The following is an 18,143-nucleotide window of genomic DNA, read 5'->3' as shown; positions in this document are numbered from 1 at the left end:
ATTTGTATGTGGATATTAGAATTACTGAAGAGGTTGTTGTAACTGGTATTGGTATGTCCATTATTTTGAAAATTTTAGTCTCTATTTTTGAATGTGTGTATCAAAGGTTATATTAGGGTGAGAGGAGGTCTGCTACTCAATCACAAGGATGATGTCATCAGTGATGTCATCAGTGATGTCATTTGAGATGTCATCAGTGATGTCATGAGTGATGTCACTGACCATGTCATGAGTGATGTAATATGTTACGTCATCAGCAGTGGATTGCGGGTGCGCGAGTTATAGTTAGCTGAACTAACTATAACTGGGGAATTTCATTGGTTTTTCACGAGTAAAATGTCCAGCTAACTATAACATGTGTGAAACCTATGGTTTTTTCAGTGAATTTGCAAGGTTTTTTAAATGCTAATTCCTAACTATAACGTGTGTGAAACCTTTGGTTATTTCAGTGAATTTGTACGGTTTTTTAAACTCTTCGACGCCGATGACGGAACGGTTCCGTCATGCACGTCGGTTGGGCTGTGCTTATGACGGAACCGTTCCGTCATGGCCCCGCCCGCGCTCAGATCTTTCAGCACCGCGCGGGAATCCGCGCAGCGCTGAAGAGGTTAAATGCTAATTTTTGTATTATTTAATTAAAAAAAAATTTTTTTTATTAAAAATAAAATTCCTATGTATTCATTTATATATTATCTGTATCTTTTTATTTGTTTTTTTTTTTTTTTAAATTTCAATTAGGATAAAGTTTATTATTTTTTTTAATTTTTGCAATTAATTTTTCTCCACTTTTTTTTTTTTATATATAAATTCTTGGGGTGCGCGCTCTGGGCGCGCTCCTAGTACAATTTCGTAAGTTTTTTATGAATACCGTCGTACGTTATTTACGTACGCAAATATATGTCATAGTGCGCGCTGGGAGCGTGCACCCAGTACGTATGCGTACGTACGTACGCATGCGTGCGCGCGTCCTACGCGCTCCACGCGGTTTACTTCCGCATACGCTAAAATTACGCGCAATAACGGTCGCGTATACGCGTGTTCAACGTATGCGCGCTAGGTACGCGCATATGACGTATGCACATGCGCTCCTAAGCGTTCGCGCATACGTAATCACGAGGTGCGCGCTCGGAGCTTGCGCAGTGCGCGCACCTCGGGTTTATGCATAATAAAACAGTACTTCTTATTGGTTATCATTACTTTCAGTTTCTAATTGTTTCAATACCACACCCAATCCCCTCATGGCAAGTCATGTGATCAAGAATCATCACTTTTGATTGGTTTGAAGTAGTTTCAGTTCCAGATTCTTCCCAAACCACACCTACTCCCCTCATTATTAGTTCTGATTCCTTTGGAGAAGGAGCTATTCTGTTGTTGAGAGACAATGGCTGAACAGCAACCATCTTCAGACAGTGATCTGGACACTCTTGAGAGGCAGAGGAGCAGGAAGCAGAAAGACAGCTTTATATGGCAGTTTTTCACTTTTCCCGAGGGACAAAAAAAGGTAAATGCACCTAAAGTTACATGTGTACTTTGTGATAAAGTCTTATCTCGTGGGAATCCTAACAAGAAATATTCTTTTAGCATTCACACTATGTTGAGACATGTTAACAAAATGCATCCAGTAACTTTTCGTCGAGCTTCTGGAGCAAACCCTCCACCTGCTCTACCGACGACATCTGCAGCAGCTCAGCCGAGCACATCTTCGGCAGCTCAGCCGAGCACTTCTTCTGCAGTGGTGCCTTTGCCTTCTTCCACACCTCTTTTTGGACCACCTTGTTTGGCTAGGTTGTCCACATGCTGCACTGATTGCGGTAAACTTATTTCTGTGGGTGAGACCAGTCTTGATCTCATTCAGAGAAAATTTGATGCCCATGAGTGCAAGTAGGCCATAGATGTTTTTTCTTTTTTTTAGTTTTTCTCTTCCTGTTTCCCTCCATTAACTCAAGGGCTCTTTTAAGAGCCACTTATAAACTAAACCCCAAAAATGTTTTTTTGAGGGATTTTTTTTTATTTTTTTTTTAGGTGCGCGCACCCTGTGCGCACCCAATGTTTTTTAAATTTTTTTTTTTTTTTTTTTTTAAATTTAATGTACAAAAAGAGGTGAAGAAATGGAAGCATGAAAAGGGAGGATTGAATAATACTAATATTTTTCACTTATTTAAAAAAAAAAAAAAAATTCTAAAAAAAATTTTCAAAAAGTATTTTGCAAGGGAACAGAATTTTTTTTTTATTTTTTCTTTCCAGTTCTGCAAAAAAAGAAAAAAAGTATTAATATTCAATCATACATTACAAAAAGCATTACATGTTTTTACATATTTTACTAAGCAATTTTTTGCCCTTGTTTTTCTGTTTTCAGAATTTTTTATTTTTCACTTAAAATTGTGAAAACAATTGTATTCATCATTTAACAGCGGGCAAAAAAAAAACAATCTGAAAGATTGCTTAAAAAAAGCCCCAAAACTATCCTCACTAAAATATACCTTGTTAGAAATATTACATATATATTACAACTACTTCTCTAGATGAATAAAAAATTACTAGACAAACCGTCTTTAAACCTTGTCGCAAAAGCACACATGCCGAAATAATTTCTGTCAAAGGTGTCCACAATTGTTTTTATTACTTTTCCTTTAGGCCAAATAGTAATTTCAAAATCCTTTTTAAGTGATATCTTCAATTATAATCCTTTAAAATTACAAAAAATGCTTCCTTCAGATGCAGTTTTTAGATTTCAAAATTTAGGTTTCAGAAAAATTAAGTAAGAATTGGGTAAATCATAAGGCAAACGTTGCTTGAAAATCAATTGGGAATCATTACACAGTGTCCAGCCTTTTTCACATTTAAGATAAACTGTGTAATGTCCAGAAGTTACAGTAGGTCCTTCATGAAAAATTATTGCAACTGTAACAAAAGTTTTTCCAGAAATTGATAATTGCTGTCCTGTAAACTTCTTTATTAAAGTGTCCAATTTTGAACCATCAGTTCTACAACGTTGCATCATTAAAATTACATACTGACCATATTTCTGTAAAAATAATGTAGAAAACATGTCTGATATACATTCAGAACATTCCATGTTGTGATTGGCATCTTTAACTAATTTACTAAAAGTCACTGATTTACTTTGTGGTAATGGTAAAAATATGAACCTTTCTGAATCAACATTACTACTACATGTGTTCATACAGTTTTCACAGCAATGTTCCCACTTGTAAGAGACACCAAATAAGTTTTCTACTTCTACTCCTTCATCTTCTAGTACACTCAAAATATATATTAAGAATTCCTGAGCATCTTGCTGGACATTTTCTTTAAACTGTGTAGAACCAGAACATACATCTAAAAGATTTCTAACATCAGTAGCACTTTCTATTTCAGTTTTATCAGTACTCAGCTTCTCAAAAAGGAGACTCAGCAGAGAACACAATCTTTTTCCATGATTTACTATTATCTGTTCTAGCAACTTTTCAAGATAAAATACAACATTCAGCACTACATTTGCATAGCAGTTGACACCAGAGCTATTTTCAAAATGGCAACCAACAACCTCTTCAACACTGTCCTTTTTCTTTTTCCTTGCTATCACATCACTGTCCTTTTTTTTTTGTTCTGTTCATCCACATTACAGATATTCTCAAATCTCCTTTTCCGAGAAACAACATGTTTTTCAATCACAGGATACTGACCTAAATGAGGAGCATAGGTTCTTCTTAATCTATTATACTCCTTTACACAGTTTGTATCAGCACTAACTTTTGAGTCATCAAAGTCTATCATAAATAAACCTGATAATGTTTTTACTCGTGACAGAGCAACATATGCCATACCTTCTTTGAACACAGTAGAACCAATGTTTCCAAAAGCACTATCTACAGTCAATCCTTGAGACTTGTGAATAGTTACAGCATATGCTAGAGAAAATGGAAACTGCTTTCTACGCACATATAAGTCTTTCACAAGCATGAAACGAACTGAACAACGACAAATGTCTTTAACTTCTTCTATCTGATCAAATTTTATTTTTAAACCTTCAATTCCTTCTTTTTTCTGATAATTAATAAAACCCACAACTCTTCCCATAGCTCCATTCACTAAACCTTTTTCTACATCCAAATTTCTCCTTAAAATCACTCGACAATTCATGCAAACATATAGGGGGAAAGCGTGAAACCTGCCAGAGCGACTTGCCTTCAGGACGGGACTGCTGTCGCTGTCCTTTTTCCTTTGCTGTGGGTTCGGTCGGTGCTCCACGTTGGGTACAGGCTCGCCGCTGCCGCCATTTCATTCCGCGGCCGGAAGCGGTGCAAACTACACCTCCCAGGTGCCCCGGCGGCTGTCCACGACACCTACGCGCCCGGAGGCGCATAAGAGACCGGTGCTTCCTCAGTGGAGCGGGGAAAGCGTGAAACCTGCCAGAGCGACTTGCCTTCAGGACGGGACTGTTGTCGCTGTCCTTTTTCCTTTGCTGTGGGTTCGGTCGGTGCTCCACGTTGGGTACAGGCTCGCCGCTGCCGCCATTTCATTCCGCGGCCGGAAGCGGTGCAAACTACACCTCCCAGGCGCCCCGGCGGCTGTCCACGACACCTACGCGCCCGGAGGCGCATAAGAGACCGGTGCTTCCTCCGCGTCGCGGGACGCGCGCGGGCGGGCGCCGGGCTAAGCCCGGGCAAAGGGCGGGCCCTCAGCGGCCCTCAGAGGCAGGAAGAAGCAGAGCAGGGCTATATCTCCTGCCACCGGTTCTTGAGGTACTGTTTCTTGTTATCAGATATGTACTGTAGTTGACATATGTTTGCGTGACAGCAGCCACGCCTTCATCCCACTATTCATCAGGACTTTGCTTGAGAGATATCTGATTTGAGATATTGCAACTGACATCGTTATTTCACCCCGTTTATACGGGCTCACACGGGAATTGTAACTATTACTGTTTATTTATTCCTTGCTATTTCTGTTTGATTACGTTCTATGGTTGGCTGCAGCCCCGTTTGCAGAGTACTGCCCTTGCCTCTAGGCCATCTAAATTGTATTATTCCACAGTACGCTGTCTTTGTTTTCCATTGTACATATACAGAAATATCATGACTACCCGTGCAAGTAAAGGCAGGAAATCCGTAGTGGGAGGATCTGTCAGGGGGACCTTAGACCACTTCATTACCAGGGTTGCTACCGTCTTGGAGCACGAGATAGCTATCGCTGAACGGCGTCTGTCCTTAGAGCCTTTGTTTCATCGTTAGGACATATTGTGGACGTACTTTCACCTCCTACCACCTCTATCTCTAACCCTGCTGAGCCCTGTGTATCTGATCTGAATCTTATCTCCCAGACCCCTGCCGCCACGAATCCATCAACCGTGCCAAATAATAACAACGGGCATAATTCTGATATCTCTTATGCCACTGATAATTTAATATCGGAATTGATTCCCATTAAAACCCTCAAGAAAGTAAAGAAAAATCCCTCTAGGAACAAACCCACGAGTACTAAAATCACCAAACGTAAGAAAAATATCAATGTTCCTCTTCCTAAATCAACTCTTTCAGCTGTCCAGACCACAACACCTGCAGAATCTATGCAGGATGATACTCAGACAAATCCACCTTATCCCCCTAAATTGTTATTAGATATTGAGCATTTGGTGAAATCTTTACTCTCCCCTTTAGTGGAAAGAATGAAAAATCTTACTGTCCAGCTAACATCCCTGGAAACAACTGTCAGCTTGCTTACCACATCCATCAGGGATTCTAACTTTAGTCTCCCAAAAACTCCCACTGATTCATCAAACGCTGGCCATACCTTCTCAGATCAAAAATTAACCCAGGTCACATCATCACCTAGAACGGCAATTTTACCTTTAGCAAAGCCTATACAGGAAAACAGTGCCCTAGTTAGCAAGTTACCCACAGCCATCCTAAAGCATAACCCGATAGATCTTAATAATGGCTATGCCAATTCACAGCCACTTTCGCTAGGCCCGGAGCGAATTACCAACCACATTGACCTGCCGCCAGAAGCAGCTCCATATGTGGTGATTCTTGCCGGTGTTCCGGTACTTGCTAGGGACAAACAAGAGTCCTATCAGGAACTTAAAAATAAGGTTGTACACTGGCTCACTAAAAACAGGACTCTCCCCAATGACATCAATGGGGAAATATTACACGTAAGAAGGTTGTAATGGGTTGGTTCTAGGCCAAAGGATATCAAGGGAGATGTAATTATTATAAACTTTAGAGACCGCAGGGTTTTGCGCCACATAGCAGATTGGTATACTGCTACCAGTGGCCCAGGCATTTCGACACATGCCTTAAGTTATTTCTACCCACGTTCTCTTCTGTTAAATCCTCCAAATTCACACATTTTATCCAGACCCAACGCCCAACCTTTTTACTCATCTCTCCCCACCTCAAATAGATTTGCCATCCTCTCGAGCCTGGACGACCTAGATTGACTTTCTCAGCTGAATAATGAGCCGAGTAATAATGACATCCAAAGTGCTTTTCAACCCTCTTTAGAGGTAGATCGTTTCCACCCTAAGATTAACACCATGAGCCCAGGCAACCTTGAAACTAATATAGTAACATCCACCAATGCCTATATCTTAAACTCTGAGTATAGTCCCTCACGTGATGGCTTAAATATATCACTGAATAAAATTCAGTCTGATGCTACGGTATGTCCATTAGATCTATCTGCTCCCTGCCAGCTAAATGACACCCCCGAGCATTTCAACGGTGCCACGAGTAGTAATACCGACAATAACAATAAATCTATGGCCGTAAGGCTCTTGTCATGGAATGTGGCAGGTCTTTCCGATAAATTGTCGAACCCCTCATGGATCCAAACTGTCTCCACTTTTAGTATCATTTGTTTACAGGAAACATGGTCCATTGATGAACTCCATCTTTTAGGATATAAGACCTTACACACTCCAGCGCTGTTGAGCCCGCGTGGTAGGAACAGAGGCAGATTAGTGACTTACATATCTGTAGAATCAGGTATATCATCTACTAATTTTTTTGGGACTGAAAATTACCAGATCATCTCTTTAAAAGGTAATCGTTTTAATAACATTACCTTGGTCAACTTTTACAATAACATACCTAGTCCCCGTTTCGACATGGTTCTTAACGGCTTAAAGGCAGACTTAATTAAAGTTGAGTCCCATCTTCAAACAGATATGTTGCTTATATGGGCAGGGGACTTCAACTGCCCCCTGTGTCCATTGAGTATGGGTGGCACCTGTGGTCTAGAATCTATCAGAAGCGACACCACTTCTCATTTTTTGCATTCGACATTAGGCGACCTTCTGAATGGATTAATATCGCATTTTAATGTGTCATATGCGAATGAATTATGTAGCCCCCCGAAAGACTTTAAACCAACTTATAATGGGAGAGGTTGCCACTCCATAATCGACTATATCTTGATATCCTCAAGGTACTCAGAGCTTATTACCAACTGGGAGACTCTGGACTGTGCCATCAGTGACCACTACCCATTAACGGTATCCATTAGAACAGTTATTACATCAAAAGATGATTTAAGGGTAAACCCGTCCTATACCCCGCCCATCACTTTGGGCTGCACGATGGGACTTTACCTTAAATGGGACAAAGTGGTCCCCCCAGTGTTCCTTAACTCTCTGATTAATAATACACATGAGCATATCCAGATATGTCTGTCCACCTCAGAAAGCCCACAGGCAATCAGAAATGCCTTCTCCATTATATCAACGGAGATTAAGAATTTACTCTCCAGAGTACCTAAGAAATTTCCACAGAGCAGTATAGGCTGGTTTGACAGATCATGTACCAAGGCCCTGAAACATCTAAAAACTAGCCTGCAAAATAAACCCCGTAACCTGCCGGAAATTAGGGATGCCAGACAAAAATACCGTGCAGCACGGGCGGCAAGAACCAAACAGTTAAAAACAGAGGCATGGCAAGCGTTACAGGAAGCCGCCAACAATAGGGATAACACCGCCTTCTGGAAAGCTGTTAATGCACCTTTTCTGAAGGGTACTCGGGATGCTAAACTTGAGATGGCTATACCCGCTGATACCTGGGTTGACTATTTTGGAACACTATACGATATAAGTGACCATATACTCCCTACAGCCTGTCCGGATCTCCATCATAACCAAGATAAAGAGCTGAACGCTCCCTCTCTCTTTCCCTTAGACCTTACTTTTGACTGTACTGAGGTGCTTATGGCACTGACAGAAAGCCCCTCTGGGAAGGCCCCCGGCCCTGACTGTGTACCGATTGATGTTTTTAAAGCACAGCTGGACTTATGGGCCCCCCTGTTAACAAACGTCCTAAATTCCCTGAATAAAACAGGTTTTATAGACACATGGCCCGAAGCGGTCGTTGTCCCGATTTTTAAAAAGGGTGATAGGAACAATCCCTCTAACTACCGCCCTATTTCTTTGCTCGACTCTCTTATGAAAGTCACAGGGCGTATTATTTTAAACCGGATGCATGACTGGTTGGGTGAACAAGACATTATTTCAAATTTACAATATGGTTTTAGACAGGGCAGAGGTACTATCGAGCAAGGTCTGAATTTGACCCTTATTATTGGAAAATATACTCAGGCAAGAAAGGGGAACCTTTTCGTGACCTTTGTGGACCTCAGTTCTGCATTTGACTGCGTCAACCATGAGCTGCTTTGGGAATCCCCGGTCGAGATTGGTATCGAGCTCCCCATTCTCGCCTTTATTAAAGAGCTGTATAGGGGTGCATCAGCTCGTGTTAGATATGGCAGACAAGGAGAGTGCTCGGACAGGTTTTACATCAAAAGAGGCGTAAGGCAGGGCTGTATTTTAGCTCCCTTACTGTTCACTCTCTATATAAACTCAGTAGGCCAGAATCTTAATAGAAACTACCACGATTACCCCACTATAAATGGGAAACCCATACCCATATTACTTTACGCGGACGACGCTGCAATTATGTCACAGACCCGCATGGGCCTCCAAAGTGCAGTAAATGATTTTACAGAATTCATGTCACACCGAGGTTTAAAAATTAATGCATCAAAGACTTTTACCATGTCTTGTGGCTTGGGAATAGGGAAAAGAAAATGCTCCATTTTTATAAATGGAAGCAAGCTCGAAAGTGTTGATAGGTTTCCCTATTTAGGTATCACCTTCGAGAAGAAGGGCTCCTGGCGGGCTGCCGCCCAAGCTAGAGGAGCTGCCTTTTCTAAAGCTATAGGGGCACTTAATAATTTCTTGAAAAAACTAGGGGGACGGCCGATCATCCCCTTATCACAGATCTACCGTGCCAAGTGCGTTTCTACAGGCATATATGGATCTGGGATTTGGGGTATTGATCAGGCAGACCCCATACAACGCTCTGAGAACTGTTTCCTACGATACCTTTTGGCAACACCATATATTATGGACATGATAAAATCTGCACACGTTATATTATGGCATAAAGTGTGGACTACTCCTGAAAACACACTTCAACAGGGAAATTATTACGGACTGTCTCAGCCTGAGCAACGCGGATCGATTCAAATGGCTGAACTACGTCAGAAATATGCTACACGACATGGGACATCCAGAATTTTTCACTGATCCAGCCACCCTAAATAACATCCCTAGAGTGACCCTAAAACGCTTGGCCATCAGCCACCTGGCAAATCGACGCTGGATCATTGAAAATACCAAGTATACAGTACAGGAACATCAATTCTGCACTACTATTGAAGGGATGCAACATTATCTTTCTGTAATCCCTTCTCCATTTTCCCGTATGCTCGTGACCCGTTTCCGCATTGATACTTTCTTCAGACTGTTGACATTCCCTAATCAGAACTGTTGGTCGAGAAATTTGGAGAAATGCCCATGTGATGGCCTGTCATCTCAGTCCAACATCCACTGCATCCTTTTTTGTAAATTTTACCAACTGTCAATGGTTGTTTATCTGAAACCGCTGCTCAAATCCTGGGGACTTCGTTCCTGCAGGGCAGCCTATCTTAAAATGAAAGCATTAGACAGCCCTCTAGCTATTGCAGTGGGTTCTCTTTACTTAAAAAAGATCTTAATGACCAGGGCTTCTATGCATCCATAAAAGAACATACTGTTTTTATGCTCATTAACTGAACTTGATATGTCCACTATCTCTTTTTTAAACTTTTATTTCATTTTATGATGTGATAATGTGTTTTTATTTGTACTTTTATGATAATGCTTTTGCATGTCGAATAAAGAATTTTGACTGTAGATTTTTTTCTAATCCAGCTGTTTTGGAAATATTCTTCTCTAGTGAATCCAATTTATTTTTCAGTTTGCCTGTTAATGTAAAAGTAATTCTTTCATGCTGAATTTTGTCCTCTGCTTCCATTTTCTTAATCTCTTCGTTTTCCAATTTCAAAAGTTCCTCATTGAATATTGAGCACTCACGTAGTGTTGGCATTAAGCAGATTACAGTATTTTTTCTGCAATGTTCTGGTATATTTTCTCTGCAACTATTTCTTCATTTGGAAATAAGTTATGTAGCAACCGACTCTGTAATGCTTTTTTACCAACTTCTGTGAGTAGTCCAATTCTGATATCTTTCAGAATACTTGCATAATCTTCGTCGTTTGCTTGTCTCATATTGGTAGTGAGTTCTTTGTACTCAAAGAACGACCAAATATTCGCATTACCAATGCTTCCTAATGACTTCTTCGTGTCTTCATGTGTCACAGTATTAAACACTGGTTGTCCTTTAACTGGAGTGAGCTGCAGAAGATCCACAAAAACTATGATGTGTTTACCTCCAAATAACACGTCATAGTCTCTCTTAAGTATTTGTTGCATTCTTAAATGCACAAAGGCAAGCATTAAATTTGAAACCATGCTCACCTCATCAATAATGAGAACTTGCATCTTCTTCAACACTCTTGAAACTTCGAGGCATGCTTCTCCAGTTAGTTTGTGGTATTCTATTTTGTTCTCATGCTCCACTGGTAACATTAGCAAGCGATGTAAGGTAATTCCTTTTATGTTATAGGCTGCTAACCCAGTTGGAGCAGTTACCACACAAGACAAATTTGAAGCTGTTTTTTGCTGTAGGTAGCTTCTGATGACTTTTATTAAGAAACTTTTACCAGTTCCAGCTTGTCCACTCACATACATCCTGATTGGTTCAAATGATGTGCATGAGCACTCTTTCTTTTCATGTAGTAATCCATGATCAATTTTTTTGATGACTTCTTCATAAATTTCTTTTTGTTCTTCATTCAGTTGTTCTTCCAGATTTAGTAAGTCAATTGAATCTTCCTGTGCTTGATTCATAGCCGTTTCTACTTCAGTCATGGCTACTGCAGCTTCATTTTCTATGATCGGTTGTCCTAGGGGATCTTAACTAAGTGTTCCTGAAGTTTGGCTGTCTTGAGAACTGTCTCTAGCTACTTCAGCTGCAATTTTTGCTTCCTGTTCATTTTCTTCATTTAACATTTGGACATAAGTTGTGAAAGTACTGCATTCTATGCTGTCTTTGCTAGCATTAAAAGAATCTTCATAGCTTTGAAATTCTCCCAGTAGTTCATCCTCTGAACGCCATGGTTTAAAGAGCTGTAAAAGAGCCAAGTAGTAAAATTCCTTTTTGTCAGTAGTGTCGCAACTCAGCTTCCTGTGATTTATCAAACTTCCTTTTGTTTGCTTCACCAAACATCCTTCCTCACCAATGACTTTATATTTTCCATTGTTGATGTCTTCTGTGGCTTTCCGTGAATAAATGTAGTTCTGCAGCACTTCATAGAGACACATGTTCTCAAGATGATGACTTCTCTTTGGGTAATATGTGTCCAACATGTTTGATTTCAAAATATCTGTACTTTCTGGGTCATTCTCGGCCAAATATTCAATTTCTCCAACAGATTTCAGTACCCGATTTCGCATTCCTGCAAGGCCTAAGCTTACCCAAATTATTCTTCTGGATTTCGAGTAAAGACTTGCAGATGATAACCTATCTGAGCATTCGTAGGATCCAATTTCTCGATGCGATAACATCTTTAAACTGAAACTGTACAGCTTCTTACTGACAGTCTTCTCGTGAGAAATCTCTTCCCACATTTCCTTCAATTCTGTTTTCTCAGATTTAGTGATGTAAGATGTCACATACCGAGCAACAGCAATAGAATTGTCTGCCACATACTGAATATCCATGTTAGCATTCCACATGGATAAAATCACTGGGTTGAAGTCATTTATAAATTTTGACTCTTCATTTCTTTTTAGGTTGTAGGTATTTTTGGGAGATTTTCTGGTTATAGTATGTCGCACAGCTGACATAAAAATGTTGACTCTTCCTTTTGAAAGAACAGGGTGCCAATTACGATCCTGTAAAAACCGGGTACGAACCGTCGGACGGAGCATATTCTCCGTCCAACGCGTACCCGGTCGTCAAAATTTACAAACATGGAATTACGATTCGCACGGGAACACCATTTCCGTACGAATCGCAAAAAACCCCGACCGAACAAAATAAACATACAAATGCGATCCGGGAAAGCGCCGACCTGACGTCGGGACGCTGGCAGCCTGCCATTCACGAACCAGGAATTACGATTCGCACCGACGTCATCCCGCACGGTGAATATTTTCCGGCTGCCAAAAACTGCCGGGAAATCAGGACGAAGCGAACAAGGACCACCAGTACGCGACGGACAGACAGGACGACGCGAACAAGGAGGACCAGTACGCGACAGGACGACGCGAACAAGGAATACCAGTACACGACGGACAGACAGGACGACGCGATCAAGGAGGACCAGTACGCGACGGACAGACAGGACGACGCGAACAAGGAGGACCCGTACGCGACGGACAGACATGGACCCGAACCTACGTGTCATCCCGGCCCTCATAGCAGTCGACCTCCTCTACAGGTTCGGACGCAGACGCCGCAGAAGGTCAGAACAACTAAGGGAGGGGGGAAAGTGGGGTAGGGTGGGGGTGGCAGGACCAGGGCAGGCCACAAACACCCCACTAAAGTCACACAGCACACATGCCCAGGACATACCTGACTCCCATGCCCTGGTCACTACGAGGGGGTGGGGGCGTGTCCAGCTAAGCCAGCGACCGCCACAACAGAAGTCCGTCACGACGCGAACCGGCAACACAACCAGACCGGTACGTCCCGTACCCACGCCTGAAGAGCGTGGGTATGAGTCGTACCACGCCCACACCCACGTCACCCCAACAATGGCGGGACGGCTCGTACCCACGTGGCAAAGGCCTGGGTACGGCCCACACAAGCATCACATAGCGTGGGGACGGATATGTACGGACCCTACCCCCACCCCGTATGCATGGAGCGTACCCCCACCCCAACAGTGTAAGTACGACCCGTACCCACACCCACGTACGTATGGAGCGTACCCCCACCCCAACAGTGTAAGTACGACCCGTACCCACACCCGCGTACGTATGGAGCGTACCCCCACCCCAACAGTGTAAGTAAGACCCGTACCCACACCCGCGTACGTATGGAGCGTACCCCCACCCCAACAGTGTAAGTACGACTCGTAGCCACACCCGCGTACGTATGGAGCGTACCCCCACCCCAACAGTGTAAGTACGACCCGTACCCACACCCGCGTACGTATGGAGCGTACCCTCACCCCAACAGTGTAAGTACGACTCGTACCCCAACCCGCGTACGTATGGAGCGTACCCCCACCCCAACAGTGTAAGTACGACCCGTACCCCACCCGCGTACATATGGAGCGTACCCCCACCCCAACAGTGTAAGTACGACCCCTACCCACATCCGCATACGTATGGAGCGTACCCCCACCCCAACAGTGTAAGTACGGCCCGTACCCACACCCGCGTACGTATGGAGCGTACCCCCACCCCAACAGTGTAAGTACGACCCGTACCCACACCCGCGTACGTATGGAGCATACCCCCACCCCAACAGTGTAAGTACGACTCGTACCCCCACCCGCGTACGTATGGAGCGTACCCCCACCCCAACAGTGTAAGTATGACCAGTACCCCCACCCGCGTACATATGGAGCGTACCCCCACCCCAACAGTGTAAGTACGACCCGTACCCACACCCGCGTACGTATGGAGCGTACCCCCACCCCAACAGTGTAAGTACGACCCGTACCCACACCCGCGTACGTATGGAGCGTACCCCCACCCCAACAGTGTAAGTAAGACACGTACCCTCACCTCGAATGCATGGAGCGTAGCCCCACCCCAACAGTGTAAGTACGACACGTACCCCCACCTCGAATGCATGGAGTGTACCCACATCCGTGTATGTCATGAGCGTACATATTGTGAAATTGGAGAGGTGGGTGCAGAGTCCTCCCAGCAGTGCCCTGAGACAGGAGGGGTGGGTGCAGAGTCCTCCCAGCAGTGCCCAGACACAGGAGGGGTGGGGGCCTATCACTCCCAGCAGTGCCCTGAGACAGGAGGGGTGGGTGCCTATCACTCCCAGCAGTGCCCTGAGACATGAGGGGTGGGTGCCTATCACTCCCAGCAGTGCCCTGAGACATGAGGGGTGGGGTCCTATCACTCCCAGCAGTGCCCTGAGACATGAGGGGTGGGTGCCTATCACTCCCAGCAGTGCCCTGAGACAGGAGGGGTGGGTGCAGAGTCCTCCCAGCAGTGCCCAGACGCAGGAGGGGTGTGTGCAGAGTCCTCCCAGCAGTGCCTTGAGACAGGAGGGGTGGGTGCAGAGTCCTCCCAGCAGTGCCCAGACGCAGGAGGGGTGTATGCAGAGTCCTCCCAGCAGTGCCCTGAGACAGGAGGGGTGGGTGCAGAGTCCTCCCAGCAGTGCCCAGACGCAGGAGGGGTGTGTGCAGAGTCCTCCCAGCAGTGCCCTGAGACAGGAGGGGTGGGTGCAGAGTCCTCCCAGCAGTGCCCTGAGACAGGAGGGGTGGGTGCAGAGTCCTCCCAGCAGTGCCCTGAGACAGGAGGGGTGGGTGCAGAGTCCTCCCAGCAGTGCCCTGAGACAGGAGGGGTGGGTGCAGAGTCCTCCCAGCAGTGCCCTGAGACAGGAGGGGTGGGGGCCTATCACTCCCAGCAGTGCCCTGAGACAGGAGGGGTGGGTGCCTATCACTCCCAGCAGTGCCCTGAGACATGAGGGGTGGGTGCCTATCACTCCCAGCAGTGCCCTGAGACATGAGGGGTGGGGTCCTATCACTCCCAGCAGTGCCCTGAGACATGAGGGGTGGGTGCCTATCACTCCCAGCAGTGCCCTGAGACAGGAGGGGTGGGTGCAGAGTCCTCCCAGCAGTGCCCAGACGCAGGAGGGGTGTGTGCAGAGTCCTCCCAGCAGTGCCTTGAGACAGGAGGGGTGGGTGCAGAGTCCTCCCAGCAGTGCCCAGATGCAGGAGGGGTGTGTGCAGAGTCCTCCCAGCAGTGCCCTGAGACAGGAGGGGTGGGTGCAGAGTCCTCCCAGCAGTGCCCAGACGCAGGAGGGGTGTGTGCAGAGTCCTCCCAGCAGTGCCCTGAGACAGGAGGGGTGGGTGCAGAGTCCTCCCAGCAGTGCCCAGACGCAGGAGGGGTGGGTGCAGAGTCCTCCCAGCAGTGCCCTGAGACAGGAGGGGTGGGTGCAGAGTCCTCCCAGCAGTGCCCTGAGACAGGAGGGGTGGGTGCAGAGTCCTCCCAGCAGTGCCCTGAGACAGGAGGGGTGGGGGCCTATCACTCCCAGCAGTGCCCTGAGACAGGAGGGGTGGGTGCAGAGTCCTCCCAGCAGTGCCCTGAGACAGGAGGGGTGGGTGCCCATCACTCCCAGCAGTGCCCATGGAACGCAAAGGGTGGAGTAGTCACAGATACCATGCCCACAAATGTCAGTCAGGTGCACAAAGACCCTGCAGTACATGTACCACATGTGTGCGAGGCTGGGAGTATACGCATGCATAGCGCAGAAAAGAAAACATGTACACATGAAGTCATGTCAATAGGCCACATACACAAGTACAATGACTACCAAGGATGCCACGAATGATGCAGGTGGAGACATCGCTCAGCATGCATGTGCAAAGGTGATGGACTACGTCACACACCCAGCTAATGGACACACAGCTCTGTGCCAAAGACAGGGGACACCCTGCAGGGAAGAAGTCAGGGTACACAGAGGAAGGAATACACCTTGGGACAATTGCAACATGCAGCAACTGCTTACATGAATGGAGAAAGGTAGCTAACACCGTGTGATGGCACACAGATCCCAGGGTCCCCCCTATGAGCAGCACACTACTACATTTCCCACACACCCAACACATGACCAACACCCACAACCATGTAGCAGCCCCACCAACAGCAATGCCAGCAATGCAGGAGTGTTCCAAGGGCAAAAAATAAATAGCTTTATTCAGCATGAGGAAAAAACTAGTATGACGTAAGTCCAATTTTAACAAAGGCCATAGGGCAGTCCAGGAGACCCAGCTGGATGGGGGACACAGTGGGATGCGTGTCCCCTAGCTTGCCTGCACAGTTACAATCCGTTGTCTTCCACAGGGGTGAGGGCATCATGTGGGGGGGAAGGAACAGGCACCGCAGGGACAGGAGGGTGAAGGGTAGGCGTCGTGGGTGCAGGGATGGAGGACTCCACCACAGGGGGTGGGGCAGGGCCAAAGGCGGAGGCCAGGATCTCGCTGCACACCTTAGCAAGGTCCTCCAGGGACTCCCCTGCACCCGAAGGAACCACAGGCCCCAAGGAGGGGGGGGGTCAGAGGGATGGGTCGCAGCGCCACTGGGGGAGGGTGTGGACAGGGGGGGACTCAAGCACCCTGACCGGGGACCTCCTTGACCGCTTGCGGGGTGGTGTCACTGTGGGGCTCAGGGACAGAGCGGCCATGAAGGAGTCTTTGGGGGAGATGTGGCCAGGAGAGCTGAGGGGAGGGGATTTGGAGGGAGTGGATAGGGTGGAATGCGGACTCCCACTCTGGCTGCGTGTCACACGTTTGCCCCCCGACCCAGTGGGTGTGCCTACTGCACCCTGTGTGTGCGTGTCAGGAGGTGTGCGGCGGACCTTCCCTGCTGGTGTGGTGCCTGTGTCTGTTGTGGTGGGTGCATGCTTACGTCTGGGTGTATGTGGGACAGGCATGGGAGTGGGAAGTGTAGAAGGAGCAGGGGTAGGGGGTGGGACGTAGCACTGCAGGAGACACACTGCTGCAGTCAGTGTGGAGTCTATGGACCTCAGCAAGTTGCGTTGGTCAGCCTGCGATGAATGAATGCCCTCCAAGTATGCCTCCATGTTGTTGAGGACCTGGCTGTGGCCATGGAGGACATTAAGGATCGCAGTCTGACCAATCTGCAACTGCCGCTGGATGTCCACAGACTCAGCATTGGCGGCAGCAGTGGAGACAGGGGCAGGGGGTGCGGTGCCTGGCAGGAAGGAGACATGTGGTGACCGGGCACGTTGGGAAGGGACACGAGCACGTGGGAGGTGGCTGATGCCAATGGAGGGGGCGGTGCCAGATGTAGGGCTGCTGTCAGATGGTGGTGCAGCCACCGCCCACTCGGAGAGATCATCCTCGGACCCGTCAGCTTCATACTCTGTTGTGCCAGTCGACAGGTCCCCGGGTTCACTCTCCTCCGCCTCAGTCCCACTCGAAGTGCCAGCCCCGATGTCACCGCTGGCACTGGTGCTCGGTCCCTCCGCGCCGTCTGTGTCCATGTCTCCCTCCGTGTCCCCCGACGATGCTGTGGGCAGGGTGAAGAGACAGAAAGTAATCATACACCTGTATACATATGTCACATGAGTACAATCTACGTAGGTTACAGTGCATAGCCTGAAACAAAGGATGAGTTACAACTACAAAACAAGGTACATACGTAGGCCCTGCAAGACACAGTTGTGTGACCCACCATGCCATGGAAAAACTATGGAGAGCATGACACAATAGCAAATGAGATGACATGGTATTCTGACTGAGGAGCAAGGCCCTGGGGACAATACAGCACTGCATCTGCACCACACAGCGTGGCAGGAAATTGGGATGAGCAGGGACCAAATCCAGGAACTAGAGGCACATGCAGCATAGGTAATACTGAGAACATGCCCACCCTGACTGGCACGCTGCACCTTGAGTGTATGTCCAGACAAACATCACACACTGGCCAGTCCGAGCAAGGAGATGACAGGTCTTGACATGTAGGCCATGGCCGCCCCACCCACCCC

This window comes from Triturus cristatus, chromosome 1_1, assembly GCF_964204655.1.
Source record: "Triturus cristatus chromosome 1_1, aTriCri1.1, whole genome shotgun sequence".
NCBI lineage: Eukaryota > Metazoa > Chordata > Amphibia > Caudata > Salamandridae > Triturus > Triturus cristatus.
Note: the sequence above shows the minus strand (reverse complement) of the source record.